The sequence below is a fragment of the Labrus mixtus genome, chromosome 2, assembly GCF_963584025.1.
Source record: "Labrus mixtus chromosome 2, fLabMix1.1, whole genome shotgun sequence".
Classification (NCBI taxonomy): Eukaryota; Metazoa; Chordata; class Actinopteri; order Labriformes; family Labridae; genus Labrus; species Labrus mixtus.
The window spans coordinates 33,918,837-33,932,803 of NC_083613.1; the positions used below are offsets into that span (position 1 = coordinate 33,918,837).

Genomic DNA, 13,967 nt, shown 5'->3' on the forward strand with positions numbered 1-13,967 from the left:
GGTTTCCAGTTTTGGTGGCCTAAAAATCTAATCTCTGCCGATGATGTGGTTTTGTTGGCTTCCTCATGCTAGGACCTCCAGCAGGCATTCAATTTAATTTCCTTTGTCCTTGCAGGGCATGGTCAGTGAACAACGACGATACCAGGAAGTTAGAAATGAAGTCCAAATAAGGACGTAGGACGTAGACACTAAGAAATTTGGTTAAAACGAATAAAGTCCTGTGACCTCACGTTCAAACACACACAAATGCTGACTGCCCTACTATCGATCATCAAAATAACAGAGATTGCATTGTTTTAAACAAGTAGTTTCTAAAAGTGTTTTTGACGACCTTACGATGGCCATTTAAAAAACTTTAGAAAACACAACCGCCCTCTGCTGGTGAAAGAGCTGATTTTGACCTTTACTGTTGTGCAGATGGTTTTTTTAGTGCAAAATTGTACTGCTTACAAATCTTTTGCTGACTTGAATGAAAACAAATGTCACTTCCTTCATTGAATGAAGTTAGTTTAATTTCTTTGAAGAGAAACGGAGACCTTTCTGGACGGCTGTGTGGCTGACACCCTGACAAACTTTAAGTTTCATTTCTTCAGAGTGACGCTGAAGCTCTCCTCCCTAAGCTGTGGCTCCACCTCTATCTGCAGCTCGTTGACGCATGTCACACCCTCTGTTGATTGCAAGCTGAAAATCTGGGGTGTGATTTTCACGAAAATTCAAGCTTAAAAGAGTCTGAATCCGAAACTGCCAGCAGAACAAGCTCTGATCTGAAACCTAGGAAGGTCTTGTCAGCTAGGTGGGCGAATCGAAACTTACTTTGAGTAGATATTGATAGTGGGTCGTTGTCAGGCTTTGTTTGGGCTGAGCACTTAAGTTTCATTCTCTGAGCGTCAACAGGAGAGGCAGTTGACGCGTGTCACACCCTCTGTTGATTGCAAGCTGAAAATCTGGGGTGAGATTTTTACGAAAATCCAAGTTTAAAAGAGTCTGAATCCGAAACTGCCAGCAGAGCGTCACAGATCCCCGGCATCCACGACTACTGCTTCTTCCTCTTGCACCTGCTAAATGCAACATGTGCTACAAATAAATCTCCATCATTCATGGGAACAGGAAAAGACACATCTGTCATAGACAACACAATCTTAACAACTTTTCTCTGCTTAAGAAACCCTCTTCTCCCCACCCTTCATTTACTTTTGGCCTCTGGAACTGTCAATCTGCTGTGAATACAACTGAATTCATCCAAGCACTTGAAAAAATGTCAGACATCCAGGCACTTGCCATTAACACAGTCACACCAGCTGCTCTTTCTGTTGACACAGTGTTCTCACACACACCCCACTCTGTTGGACGTGGAGGTGGTACAGGTATCCTCATTTCTAATACCTGGAAATTCAATAAACTCTTCCCACTGAGCAAGAACTCCTCATTTGAATATCACACAATCTTGGTTACTGCTCCTATTAAAATGTACATTGCTATCATTTACCGCCCACCAGGGTGTAATCTGAATGATTTTGTTGTGGAACTGGACATGCTACTCTCAGAAATCCCTGATGATGGAACACCACTGATTGTAATGGGAGACATGAATATACACACTGATAAAGCCCAGGCAACAGACTTCCTTGCTCTTCTATCCTCATTTGACCTCACGCAGGTCCCAACTCCTCCTACCCACAAAGCTGGCAACACTCTTGATTTAATGCTGACACGGAACTGCTCGACACCTGATTGTCACCCCTCTGCATCTATCAGACCACGTCTTTATTCAATTTACAATCTCCTTGCCAGAACTCCCTCAGGTACAGCCATAAATGCTGTCATACCACCAAAACATGCGATCGCTTAAGCCAGCTCAGTCTAACGAGGTAATGGCTGCCATGCCTGCCCATAAGGTATTTACCGCACTCTCCACAGACGAGGCTACGGACATACTCTGCTCCACGCTAGCCTCATCTCTGAACAAACTCTGCCCTCTGGTGTCCAAACCTGCTTGCAAAACCCACCCTAGCAAAACGAACGAATCATCTGGGTGAACGAACTGAACTGAATCACTTACTGAAAAGAGTCGTTAATTTCTCAACTTCAGCTTCGCTCTCCTCTCTCCCGTCTCGTGTCTCTCTCTCTAGACCGTAAGAGTCGCTCAAAGCCCGCCCTCCCTCCTCTCCTCAGTCAGTACAGTGTGTGTGTGTGTGTGTGTGTGTGTGTGTGTGTGTGTGTGTGTGACTGAGGCTGGTGACTCGCAGTCTCGCTCGTTCACGTTCAGTCAGTGTTTCGTTCACTGAACGTACTGAGAGGAAGAGTGGATCTCTCGTTCAGTGAACGAACTGAACGTGTACTGAACGTACTGAACAGAACGGTCTGGGGAAATAAATGTGATTGTTTTAGCAGCTTTCAGTTTGCAAACTGTAACTTTACCCAACTAAATTCTCAACTCATTGGTTTATTATTCACCACCGGCTGTTCTCAGTACGATCGCGAGCAGAACTAAACATTCAGCCGTGTTTCAGCTTATTAAATTCTGATTCACAGACAGAGCTGCTGAGAAGTACTGAACAATTCGGTGAACGAATCTTTTGAACGAATCACTTTACTGAACTGATTCTAGTGATTCAGTACACTGAACTGCTTTTCCCATCACTACCTAAGACGCTGACTAGACTCTTTTCCTCTGTTGCCCCCCGGTGGTGGAATGAACTACCAAACCACCTTTAAGAAAAAGCTAAAGACCCAGCTCTTTCATGAATACCTACTAACTTAATGATGATGGTCTCCATATCATTGATGTTGATGATGGTTGTGACGATTGTTTTTGTTTGATAACGATGACTTATAAGATGGTTTCTATACTGATTAGAGCTCTCAAGAACTGCCCTCAATGTTGTGCTTTGCCTCTGGTCACTTCCTGTCAGCACCTGTGTGTCCAATCGGACTCAAAGCTGATCGTTTGCTCTTACTGACATTGTTCCCTTTTTTCTAGATCCTTGCTTGTGTTGTACTTACTCTCTGATGTACGTCGCTTTGGATAAAAGCATTTGCTAAGTGAATTGTAGAATTGTAGAATAACTGCTCCTTGTGTACGATATCTAGTCTGACTTCCTGCCATTGCTCTGTTTCCCGCCTTTTGTCCCAACACACCTGTGTCTCATCTGCAGTTAGTGTGACCTGTATATATCCCCCTGTGTTTGCACCAGACCTCTGACAGATTGTCTTTGTCTCCTTAGTGTTTCATGCTTTTCAGACTCATTCTCCTCGTGTTTGCTCGCCCGGTTTTCAACTTTGATTGGATTTTTGGATTTTGTGGATTTGCCCGTGTTGGATTTTTCTGCCCTCACTGACGGCCTTCCTGTGTACGACCTACGAACATTTGAGTAAAGAACTTATTTTTTCTGTTTTTTGTGTCCTGGACTTTCCTCTGCATCTGAGTATAGTTTGGAATTGTTACACTGAGCATATTTCTGACTTTCTCTGCAGTGTGTTAAAGACGTACCTTATTATTCAGCAGGTTTATAACCTGGAAGTTTGTCATGAAATCAAACTGCAGACTTTGTTTTTAGTTCCGGTTGACATGAATCAATATTGAATGTATTTGCAAGAATTAAAAAACAACTCTCTGTACAAGATGGTGCAAAAAAAAACGTTTTTATTTTTCAAAGAATCACATTATTACAGACTGATTTGACAAATGTAATGGTTATCTTCTGCCTTCTTCATGAATCTTAAGTTATTTTTTTCTTAACCACGAAGTGACAACGTGACAATGTGCCTCATTCACGTTTGTACGAACGTTTGCTGCACAAATCTGAGATACATCGATATATTTTTACATGAATTTATTCTGATTCCGACCGCCAAGGCACGTACAGAATTGCTGCAACTATGTAATTCCCTGAAACAGCATCTAAGTCCCCAGACACACCGCTCTGTTTTTACTTTTGAGGCCATTTCTTGTGACTCCAGCTCACTGCTGTCGTCCTGATACAACAATCAGATGTCCTTATATGGAGAGATGGTGGCGTGGTAGTATGAGTTCTCTTGTCTCATAGGTTCCGCTGGATCGTTGCTGGTTTGGACCGCCATGAAGACATGACTCGCCCTACTCTGCCTCTGATTGGTTGGTACTCGTTGCTTTCGTTGGGTTGGTTAGATTTAGGCATGAGGACTGTTGATTATTGGTTCAGGGTATGCCAATAAGAGGCAGAATAGGGCTCAACAGTGTGGTGCTGGAAGAAAAATTTCATTATTTTTCTCCATAGCGGATTTGATTATTAGCCATAATATCATAACTATCCAAGGTAGACTTACCACGATCTACCTGAGCGTATAACGATGGTTGAAGCTCCTGTAGGAGACACGAGCTCGTATGATATCAAGAAGAATTATTCGCGATATCGGGGCAAAGAAATACACTACCCACGAGTGTCACAGCGACGTCTCTGATTGGTTGAGCTTGCTGTTACCATGGTAATGTTTCCCGTCCCTCGGCGTCGTATATGCACACAAGTTTCGCTAGCAGGCTAGCAAAAGGTACTAATAACTTTGTCATGCCACTGTGACTGTAGTTTAAATTTTCCACAACACAAACTACAAGATAGTACAAAACGTGTATAAACACGATAACAACGACTAAAGTTACTTTTAAGAAGAAACGATATAATTCCCAATGGATTGTGGGATGGGTAGTTCCTTGACTATGGATGAAAATTATGTACACAGTCTTGTACCTTTGCCATTTCTTCCGTTTTTTTTAATGCCATTTGGTGCCTAATTACATGTACTATAGTCACGAGTATTGGGGTAGCTGACTGTCTTGGTTCCAGTTGCCAATCTCTTGATATAAGGATTTCATGAAAAATTAAGAGAGGATTTGAATGGAGTAATTTACTCATTGAACCAGAGCCACTGAAAGGTGGGCAGTCAGTTGTGCAGTCTGTTGAGCCCTATAGGGCCCTGAGTACCCTCATTTTCAAATCCAGACTCAAACCCATCTGTTCAAGATCTCCTACTCACTCTAGCATTTTAACTGTAATTACACTGTCCTACATTTCATTTATTTTTTGTATGCTGATTTTATCCATTGTTGTTTTTTAAATGTTGATTGTTGTACAGTGTCCTTGTGTGTCCAGAAAGGCGCTTATAAATAAAATGTATTATTTGTAGTAGTACAGCAAGCAGCAAGTGAGGAAATATATTTAAAGGGGTAAAAACATGAAAAGGGGCAATTTATATGATGGTTAGCGTGTGACTGTGTGAAGATGACTCTGACGGTCAATGTATGACACTTGGCAGCTCTGTGTAATGGGAACAAAAAAAACTAAACAGTAAAATTCAAAACAAACAAACCATAAGAACTTGAATTAAATCATCAAACAGTATGTATTGTGCCAAACCCTCAACCCCCTCTGTTGAAACTAAGATATATAATATAAGTTGTTGCCACCAAACATGCATCTTTGTTCAGTTTGATGAAACAAGAGCAATCAGAGAAATGGTTATTTAACTCTGACAGGACAGATGATCAGAGGGGCAGAGTTTTTACCTCCATCATTAGGATTAGGACCGAAGTAAGGGAAGAGTTTCATCCTAAAGGAGCAGTCTGTAAAGGAGTAGATCAGAGCTGCAGAGTCCACGTCATAAAAGGAGACCAGACCCTCCTCATAATCCACAAACACCCCCACCTTCTCAGGACGACACTTCAGAGAGAGACGGACTGAAGAGTCATCAAGAGCTTCGTACTTATTTCCATTTCTCAAACCTATAGTCCAGAAACCTTTTTGAGGATTCAGTGTGATTGTTCCCTTCCTTTTACTCAACTCTCTGGCCACTCCTAAATCCCAACTAGTCTTTCCTTTAACCTGAACCTCAAAGTAAAATCTGCCTGCAAAGAAATTCTGCTTTCCTAAAACACAAGGACCAGAAGAGTATCTCCGTGGGTTGTCTGGTAGATTCTTCCTCACATCACCATGATGAACGTGTTTCCCATCTTCAGACAGGATGAGATTAGGTTGTGCTGTATCAGGATCAAGAGTTACATCCACAGCATACTGCTGGACTCTCATCAGCTCAGTTTGAACCAACTTCTTCTTCTCTTCACTGAGAGTCTCCTCCAGCTGAGCCACAGCTTTCCTCACAGTCTCCTCATAAAGTGGTTGACAGACATTAACCTCTGTCCAGTCTTTGGTGGGTGGAGCAGAGTTAACAGACTGGACTCTCTGGATTAGATGGAGGTGGTCTTCAGAGTGTGAGAGCTGCTGCACCTCAGTGCTCCTCTTCATCAGCTCACAGATTTCCTGCTCCAGCTCTTTGATGAAAGCTTCGGCCTGTTTCTCTGTTGTTTTCAGCTTCTTTTCGATCGTGTCGATGAACTCGGCCTGACCTCTCTCAACAGACTCCTTCAGAGCGGTGAAGACTCAAACACCTTCTGCCATCTCTCTGTCTGCATCGTCCTTACTGAGGTCCACTGAGTGTTTGATCTCTTGAATCTTCAGTTGTCTTTTCTGGATCATCTGCTGAATTTCAGTCTCTGTCTCCTCCAGCTCTGCCTTCTTTTCTTCATATTCTTCTTTCAGAGGAACAAACTTGTGTGTCTGGTGGTCTAAAACAGAGCAGAGCATGCAGACACAGGTCTGATCGGTCTTACAGAACAGCTCCAGAGGTTTATCGTGCTTCGTACACATCCTGTCCTCCAGGTTCTCCACAGGGTCGATCAGCTGGTGTCTTTTCAGACGTGAAGCTGTCAGATGAGGCTCCAGGTGAGTCTCACAGTAGGAGACCAGACAGTCTAAGCAGGACTTCAGGGCCTTCTGTTTGGTTCCAGTGCAGGCATCACAGAGAACTTCTCCTGGTTTGGACTCTTGTAGCTCTGAGCTGCTGCTGCTGGCTTCCTGCTGAGCTTTGTCTCTGAACTGACCAACCATCTCAGAGATGAAAGTGTTGACGTGCAGCTCAGGTCTGGTGTTAAAAACCTTCTTACACATTGGACACTTGTACTGGTCGCTGGTGTTCCAGTGTTCAGTGATGCAGTTTTTGCAGAAGTTGTGTCCACATGATGTGCTAACAGGATCATTGAACACATCCAGACAGATGAAGCAGAGAAACTGATCTTCAGACCGATGATAGTTTGCAGCAGCCATATCTACACAGAGTGAAAGAAAGAAAAAGATTTTGTTTCAATTACATGATTAAGTATTTTCTTAAATGGGAAAGTATAGAGATCATAATCAGTTACAAATGTTAATGTTTAAGATGCAAGTACATCGCTCCACAAAGGATCATTAAAACCGGTCAATATTTGTTAGTACTGAAGACCTGATGTTTGGTCTTTTATCCCACTGTTGTATTCTTCTTGTATCCCACAGAAATGAAGTAGTGCTGCACTTAGTCAAAATGTCAGGGATTTTTCTTAATATATTAAAATATTTGGTGCTTGTGATATGATAATTGAATTGATCAATTTAGCCCTTTCACACATTATGGTCACTACAGCTGGGAGCTGTTTAACAGCTGTTTTCTGCTAGATGCATTGGTTTTGATAGACTGGTTTCACATCAGCCTCTTTAGGCAAGGCAAGGCAAGTTTATTTATATAGCACCTTTCAGACACCAGGCAATTCAAAGTGCTTTACACAGGCACAAAAAGTATTTCAAACATTTCTCAAGATAATAATAAAACAATAAGAAAAGTACAATATAATAAATACAAGTTGAGTTAAAAACAGTAGGTAAAAATAAGATTTAGATACAAATATGTTTAATAAAAAGTAATTGACCAAAAGAAAGCAGTAAAAATGTATTTTAAATACGCACATACGTATCTGTGAGTAAAACAACGTTCGGTTCGCGGCTCTTTTTTCGGCTGCTCTGGTTCCGGAATTAAATTTTCCCATTCAAATCCTCCATTGATTTTTCACAAAATCCTTATATCAAGAGATTGGCGCCTTGGACCAAGACAACAAGCTACCCCAACACTGACTATAGTACATTCAATTCGGCACCAAAACGGCATTGAAAACGGAAACAAAGGTATAGGTTCAAGACTGTGTACATCATTTTCGTCCGGAGTCAAGGAACTACCCATCCCACAATCCATTGCGAATGATATCATTTATTCAGTCTTTCAGGTCTCGCCAGAAAAAACGTTGGACTGTTACGTTTTCTACTGTTGCTATGGTGGTTGCTATGGACGCTATCAACAACAAACCGGAAGGAAGGTGACGTTTGGTTCGCGGCTCTTAAAACGGGTTACATCAGACCCTCGACATCAAACTAAGCTCCTATGCAATAAATAATGATATCTGTTACATTTTTATGGATGTCTTTCATTACAACCAAATTTAATAAAACGATTGGAACAGATCCTTGATACATAAAGACAATACTGTACAGTTCATGTGTGATTTATATGATTTTATTTAACAAAATAATCCTGACAGATTAATACTATTTTTTAAAACAGGTTTGATTTGACCACTTTTTTACAATATATATAGTCTAGATTATTTTACAAAACCCATTCAGCTTTAGTAAATATTTGATATAGTGTGTAGATATACATTTTTTACAACCCTAACTATGTTCCCTCTGTGCACAACGCCAGACATTACTACCAAAATTCCTGTTTCTAGAATAACAGTCAAAATATCCGAAATTAACTGATATATGTTCTTTATTTTAACATAGATCATATATGTACTATGCAATAAATACTTATTTAAATAAGTATAAGATCCGTGACATATTCAGTGAATATATCTTTTGTAAGCCTTTTATAATCTTAGTTACAACCTTTTTTTGGAAACGGAAAAGACTACAATTATGGCGCCATTCAGTATCAAGCTGTATGACTTGACTCTGAGGAATTGTAGTCTTTTAGACAAATCTCAGGGTTTCCCTTACCTAAGAAGTAATATATATTTAATTGAGGGTACACAGGGGAGTTTAATTGGATGGTTAACACATTTATGTTATCAGATATTTAAAAAATAATTGATACATTTGTTAAAATGTATTTTAACCATATATAGCAGCTCCCACTGTTGTTTTGGTGAGCTGACTACCCTCACATGATACTTTGTTCCAAGACCCCTCTAAAACAGTTATTCCCATGTCTGTAGCCCCTTTTGTTGCTGAGGTATAAGCCTTCAAACATGCCTTTGGGTCAAGGTTCAAAGGACATTATTTCAAAACAGGGGTCATGTAGAAACCTCATCTTCACATATGTTACTCTCCAGGATGAGACCTTTCCAACGATGTATGTCGTTCAGCTCTAAGACAAAAACTTATATTCTCTAATATTCTCATTTCATAGGCATGGGGTCTTTCATAGAGCTCTTTCAAAGCCCAGTACATAAAATGTTTTTATTTATTTTTATTTTGTTTGTTTGTTTGTTTTGGTGTAAGTATATCATAAAATCTGGGGAACTATAGGCTTGGAGGACAGCCTTAAGTGCTTGGTTTAGAATAATGGCTAAAAGTAAAAATCTCTTATGCTCTTGTCCATATTAATTAATCCTAGTACTTTTGTTATCCTTCTTTCCTTATAGAAGAGTTAATCTAATTTGTCATTTGTTTTAATATTCAGTTTAATGTCTCTCATAGAGCAACAGGGTTGAACAGGTCAAAAGGCTTCATGTCTCTGCTAGGCCTCAAATGGTCAAATTAGCTATTTTAAGCACCTTTAAAAGGAGTTTTTAACATCAGTCTTGTTCACAAAGCATACGGCATATAGTGGAGAATGACCCTCTGTCTTTTGGAACATTTTCACACTTTTTAACACCCTTTTTTGATGTTTTGTGTGTGTTTCAATAGTGAAAGGTTTGGCAAATTGAGAGTGGGGCCTTAAGTGACTTGTGGGCTCACAAAATCTCTTAGAAGAGACCTAGGAAGTTGATTTTTGTTTTGGTGACAGTTCCCAATCTCACGAACAACTGGTGATTCAATTTGGGGGTTCTAGGTCAAACATAAGTGTATGAAAAAGGGATTTAAAATTTGAGTCTACGGAGAGGAGGGGGGGGGGGCGTTGAATCGATAGTGAACGCGCCCTCGGCCTTTAAACCGACAGTGGGCGTGACTGCACGATTGCGCATGTCAGCAGCACACTGGCAGACCATAGCATAATGGGCTTTTTGAATGGGTTTTTGCTTAGATTCCTGGAATGGGATCTTTGGTTAACACAGATTTAAGATGTGATTTTGCAACCAACCTTAAAAAACACAGTAAATACCCCCTGAAAGATCTAATAAAGAGGTCGCTCACAAGTGACGATTATCAATACGTCATTATTTGATGTCAGTGTCATGCGCCCGTTTGTAGTTCTTATCGCCGGCCGTTTACTTTATTGATTGCATTTTCTGGTATTAATCTAATCCATCAGGATTATTTTGTTAAATAAAATTATAAAATCATATAAATCACACAAACTGTACAGTATTGTCTTTATGTATTGTTACATGTTATAGTTTATAATGTTGCTAATATGCATCGATCTGTTCCAATCGTTTTATTAAATTTGGTTGTAATGTAAGACATCCATAAAAATGTAACAGATATCATTATTTATTGCATAGGAGCTTAGTTTGATGTCGAGGGTCTGATGTAACCCGTTTTAAGAGCCGCGAACCGAACGTCCACTTCCTTCCGGTTTGTTGTTGATAGCGTCCATAGCAACCACCATAGCAACAGTAGAAAACGTAGCATTCCAACATTTTTCTATCGAGACCTGAAAGAATCTTCGTAGAAATGAACAAACTAAAGATCATAAATATAAACCGAACGAAGATTATGAAGATACAATGTACATTTGTCGCCAGAAAGGTTATCAAAACGACACTTAAGCCTCAAACTATCTTAAAATATTGCATTTTCCCCGGAAAATAAAAGGGATGTCCGTCATGTTTTTTTTTTCCCCAGGGGAAAACTGGGCAGTCACGTGACCTGAGGTATGCCTATACAAAAGAATAGACAAAAGGAAACGTAGGCATGTCACAATTTTAGAGCCATTATTGTGAAACTACTACGTTTTGCGCTGTGGACCAACGTAGGTATTACACATTTTGATATGAGACTGAGTTGTTACTCAAATGCCACATTGAACAGAAATGTTTAGTGGGCATTAACAAGTCATCCCATACTCTGACACCCACTGGCCAGCCATAGTAAGTGTACTTCAAAATCAAGAAGGCCGATGGAAAGTTATCAGTGCCACGTAGCTCAGGAATATCTTCCCCATCCTGCTATTCTAGATCACTTGATAATTTTTGTCACATCAAGTAACAGCTAAGGAACAGTATTATTGTCAAACTTCCCAAGTATTGACTTTGGGTTTCGAGAAAACTTAAATTGAACTACTAAATTGGACATCTTGCATCGTATAATGCATCATGTCTATTAACCCCTTGTAGGTGAGGACCAGGTTAGGCCTGTAATGCTGGGTATGGATGGTGAGTGTTGTTCAGGTCGGTAAGAATACCAGTGAAGCAGTTTTCCTTCTTGAGTTGTCTCCTCTATTTCCAGTAAACTTGACATAAAGCAAAGTGGGTACAGTATCTGGGCATGTGTAGCAGGGTGTGTGCGTGTAGGAGTGTGCAAGTATGTGTGTAGTCTGCAATACAATAAAGGTAGAAATTAAACACTGTCTCTGGATTAAAGATCACTGATATTCTATTGCTAATACAAAGTATAACACACTATCAGCACAATTTACCAAATGTAAACCCATTGTGATAAGCAATCATGTAGACAACACAGGAGATAAACGAGGGTGTACACATAAGCCTTGTTAGCTTAACATACAGCAAAATGTTACTTATAATTGGCCATGTGCTAGCCAGCATGCTAATTGCTTGCTCTGTAATCTCACTTTAATACTTCTGAACATAGAACATCAACTAAATCAAATATACTTCCAGTACTTACTGGATTCTCATGGACGCACACAATACAGCACTTAACACACAACTGGTGATTCAGACAACTGCTTAACTGAACTACATGCAGTGAGTAGAACTGCACATAGTCGAAGGGGCGGGGCTATGACGTCATTACACCAAGAGCCTTTCGTACACCCCTCTATTTCAGCCCTGCTCAGAACAGTCTGTTTCCTTGTCTGTAGCTTTAAATATGTAAATGAGCTGTGTCTGACCACGCCCCCTCTCTGGAAGGGCTTGGGTGTACTCGGCCTTTCTCGCTCCATGTTCTATTGTTTACGGTGAGAAGGCAGACTCAGAGGGCAGAACAAACACCTAGCTGTGGGAGTGTCACCCACCTGGGGGAGGGGCTACTGCCCTTTGTGATGTCATGAAGGGAAATCTCCAAACGGCCTGTTTGAGCAGGCAAAGTGAGCAGGCAAAAGACAGAGAGGATGGACTTTTCTCATCATTGGGGGGTTTGTAGACAGACTAGAGACACATGTTAGTGTTAGAGAAACATGGTGAAGTGTATTGTCCAATATAAACTGTTCAGGACCTCACTTCTATATACCGGAATGTGTGTGTGTGTGTGTCTGTAACTGAGTTTCTTTCATTTGGACTTTGGACATTTCTAACTTCCTGGTATTGTTGTTGTTCACTGATAACATCCTGCTGCCAAACTGAATTCTATTTCCTCTGGCTGTTTCACAGTAAAAGCCTTGACATGGAGAAAACACAATGAGGCTTTTCATTTGAAGAAAGCAGAGAAGGAAGTGAAATTTGTTTTCATTCAAGTCAGCAAAAGATTTGTCAGCAGTAAAATTCTGCACTAAAAAATCCGTCTGCACAACAGTAAAGGTCAAAAACAGCTGTTTCACCAGCAGAGGGTGCTTGTGTTTTCTAAAGTTTGTTTTTCATTGGCCATCATAAGGTTGCCAAAAACACTTTTAGAAACAACTTGTTTTACTGCAGGATATTATCAGTGAACAACAACGATACGAGGAAGTTAGAAATGAACTAAAGTACAAATGAAAGAAACTCAGTCACAAACAACTACACACACACACACACACACACACACACAGTTTAAAAAGCTTGAGCATGAAGAGAGAGTGAAATGAAGAGTTGAGTGTAAATCCTGGTTGTTCAAAGTGTAAACATGATCAGCTGTACTCACCTGTGTTTGCAGAGACTCTGCTGTGTCGTTGACAAAGATTGGATGAAGTTAGTTTAATTTCTTTGAAGAGAAACGGAGACCTTTCTGGACGGCTGCGTGGCCGACACCCTGACAAACTTTAAGTTTCATTTCTTCAGAGTGACGCTGAAGCTCTCCTCCCTCAGCTGTGGCTCCGCCTCTGCCTGCTTAAAATCTGTTTTTAGCTGTTACTTGAGTTGCATCATCACAGTGAATATTATTATTATTATCAAAGCAGAGAGGCAATGAGACAAAAAATACCCAGCTGTAGTTTGGGTTTTAAGACAAAACACAGCAGCGAGTGTTGGGATAAATGTTGGTTTGTTTCTTTAACCCAGCAGTTTAATTTTTCAGCATTATTTATATTTCTACAGGTATGTTTCCTGTTTCCTTCTGACAAGTTTTAAACATAAAAAGTGTGTAACCTCTTGAATGAAACCCAGAGTTTTGTGATAACGCTCGTTCTTGAATCAAAGTAAATGTCACCATGTATTCAGATCACTTGTAGAAAAATAGGTGATGACCGTAGTTTTACGTTTCTTTAGACGGGAACACAAACTTTTAACTCGACTGCAGCTCTGACAGTTAAAGGAAGAACGTGCAACTTTTTGATCCAGTAGATGTCGCCCTTGAGCACCAGCATGAAACCAAAACAAACTGCTGTTTGGCCACGCCTCCTCCATACTGAAGCCTCCGCTCTCCTCCAGAGACACACTTCTCTCAAATTCACACAAAGGAGTTAAGCTCAAGCGGCAGACAAACTTGTCCTTTGCTCGAGCTGCAATCACCTGTTTCCTGCATTGTTGTGTTAGCATGCTAATGTTAGCGCTCTTTAGTTAGCTCGTAGCTTCACATTTCATGTAAACT

The 13,967-nt window shown here is 40.4% G+C and overlaps 1 pseudogene; it reads right to left on the reverse strand.

Moving 5' to 3' along the window:
- Positions 1–3,632: 3,632 nt before the first annotated feature.
- On the reverse strand, positions 3,633–13,253 carry LOC132995777 (E3 ubiquitin-protein ligase TRIM21-like; annotated as a pseudogene).
- Between the last annotated feature and the right edge of the window lie 714 nt (positions 13,254–13,967).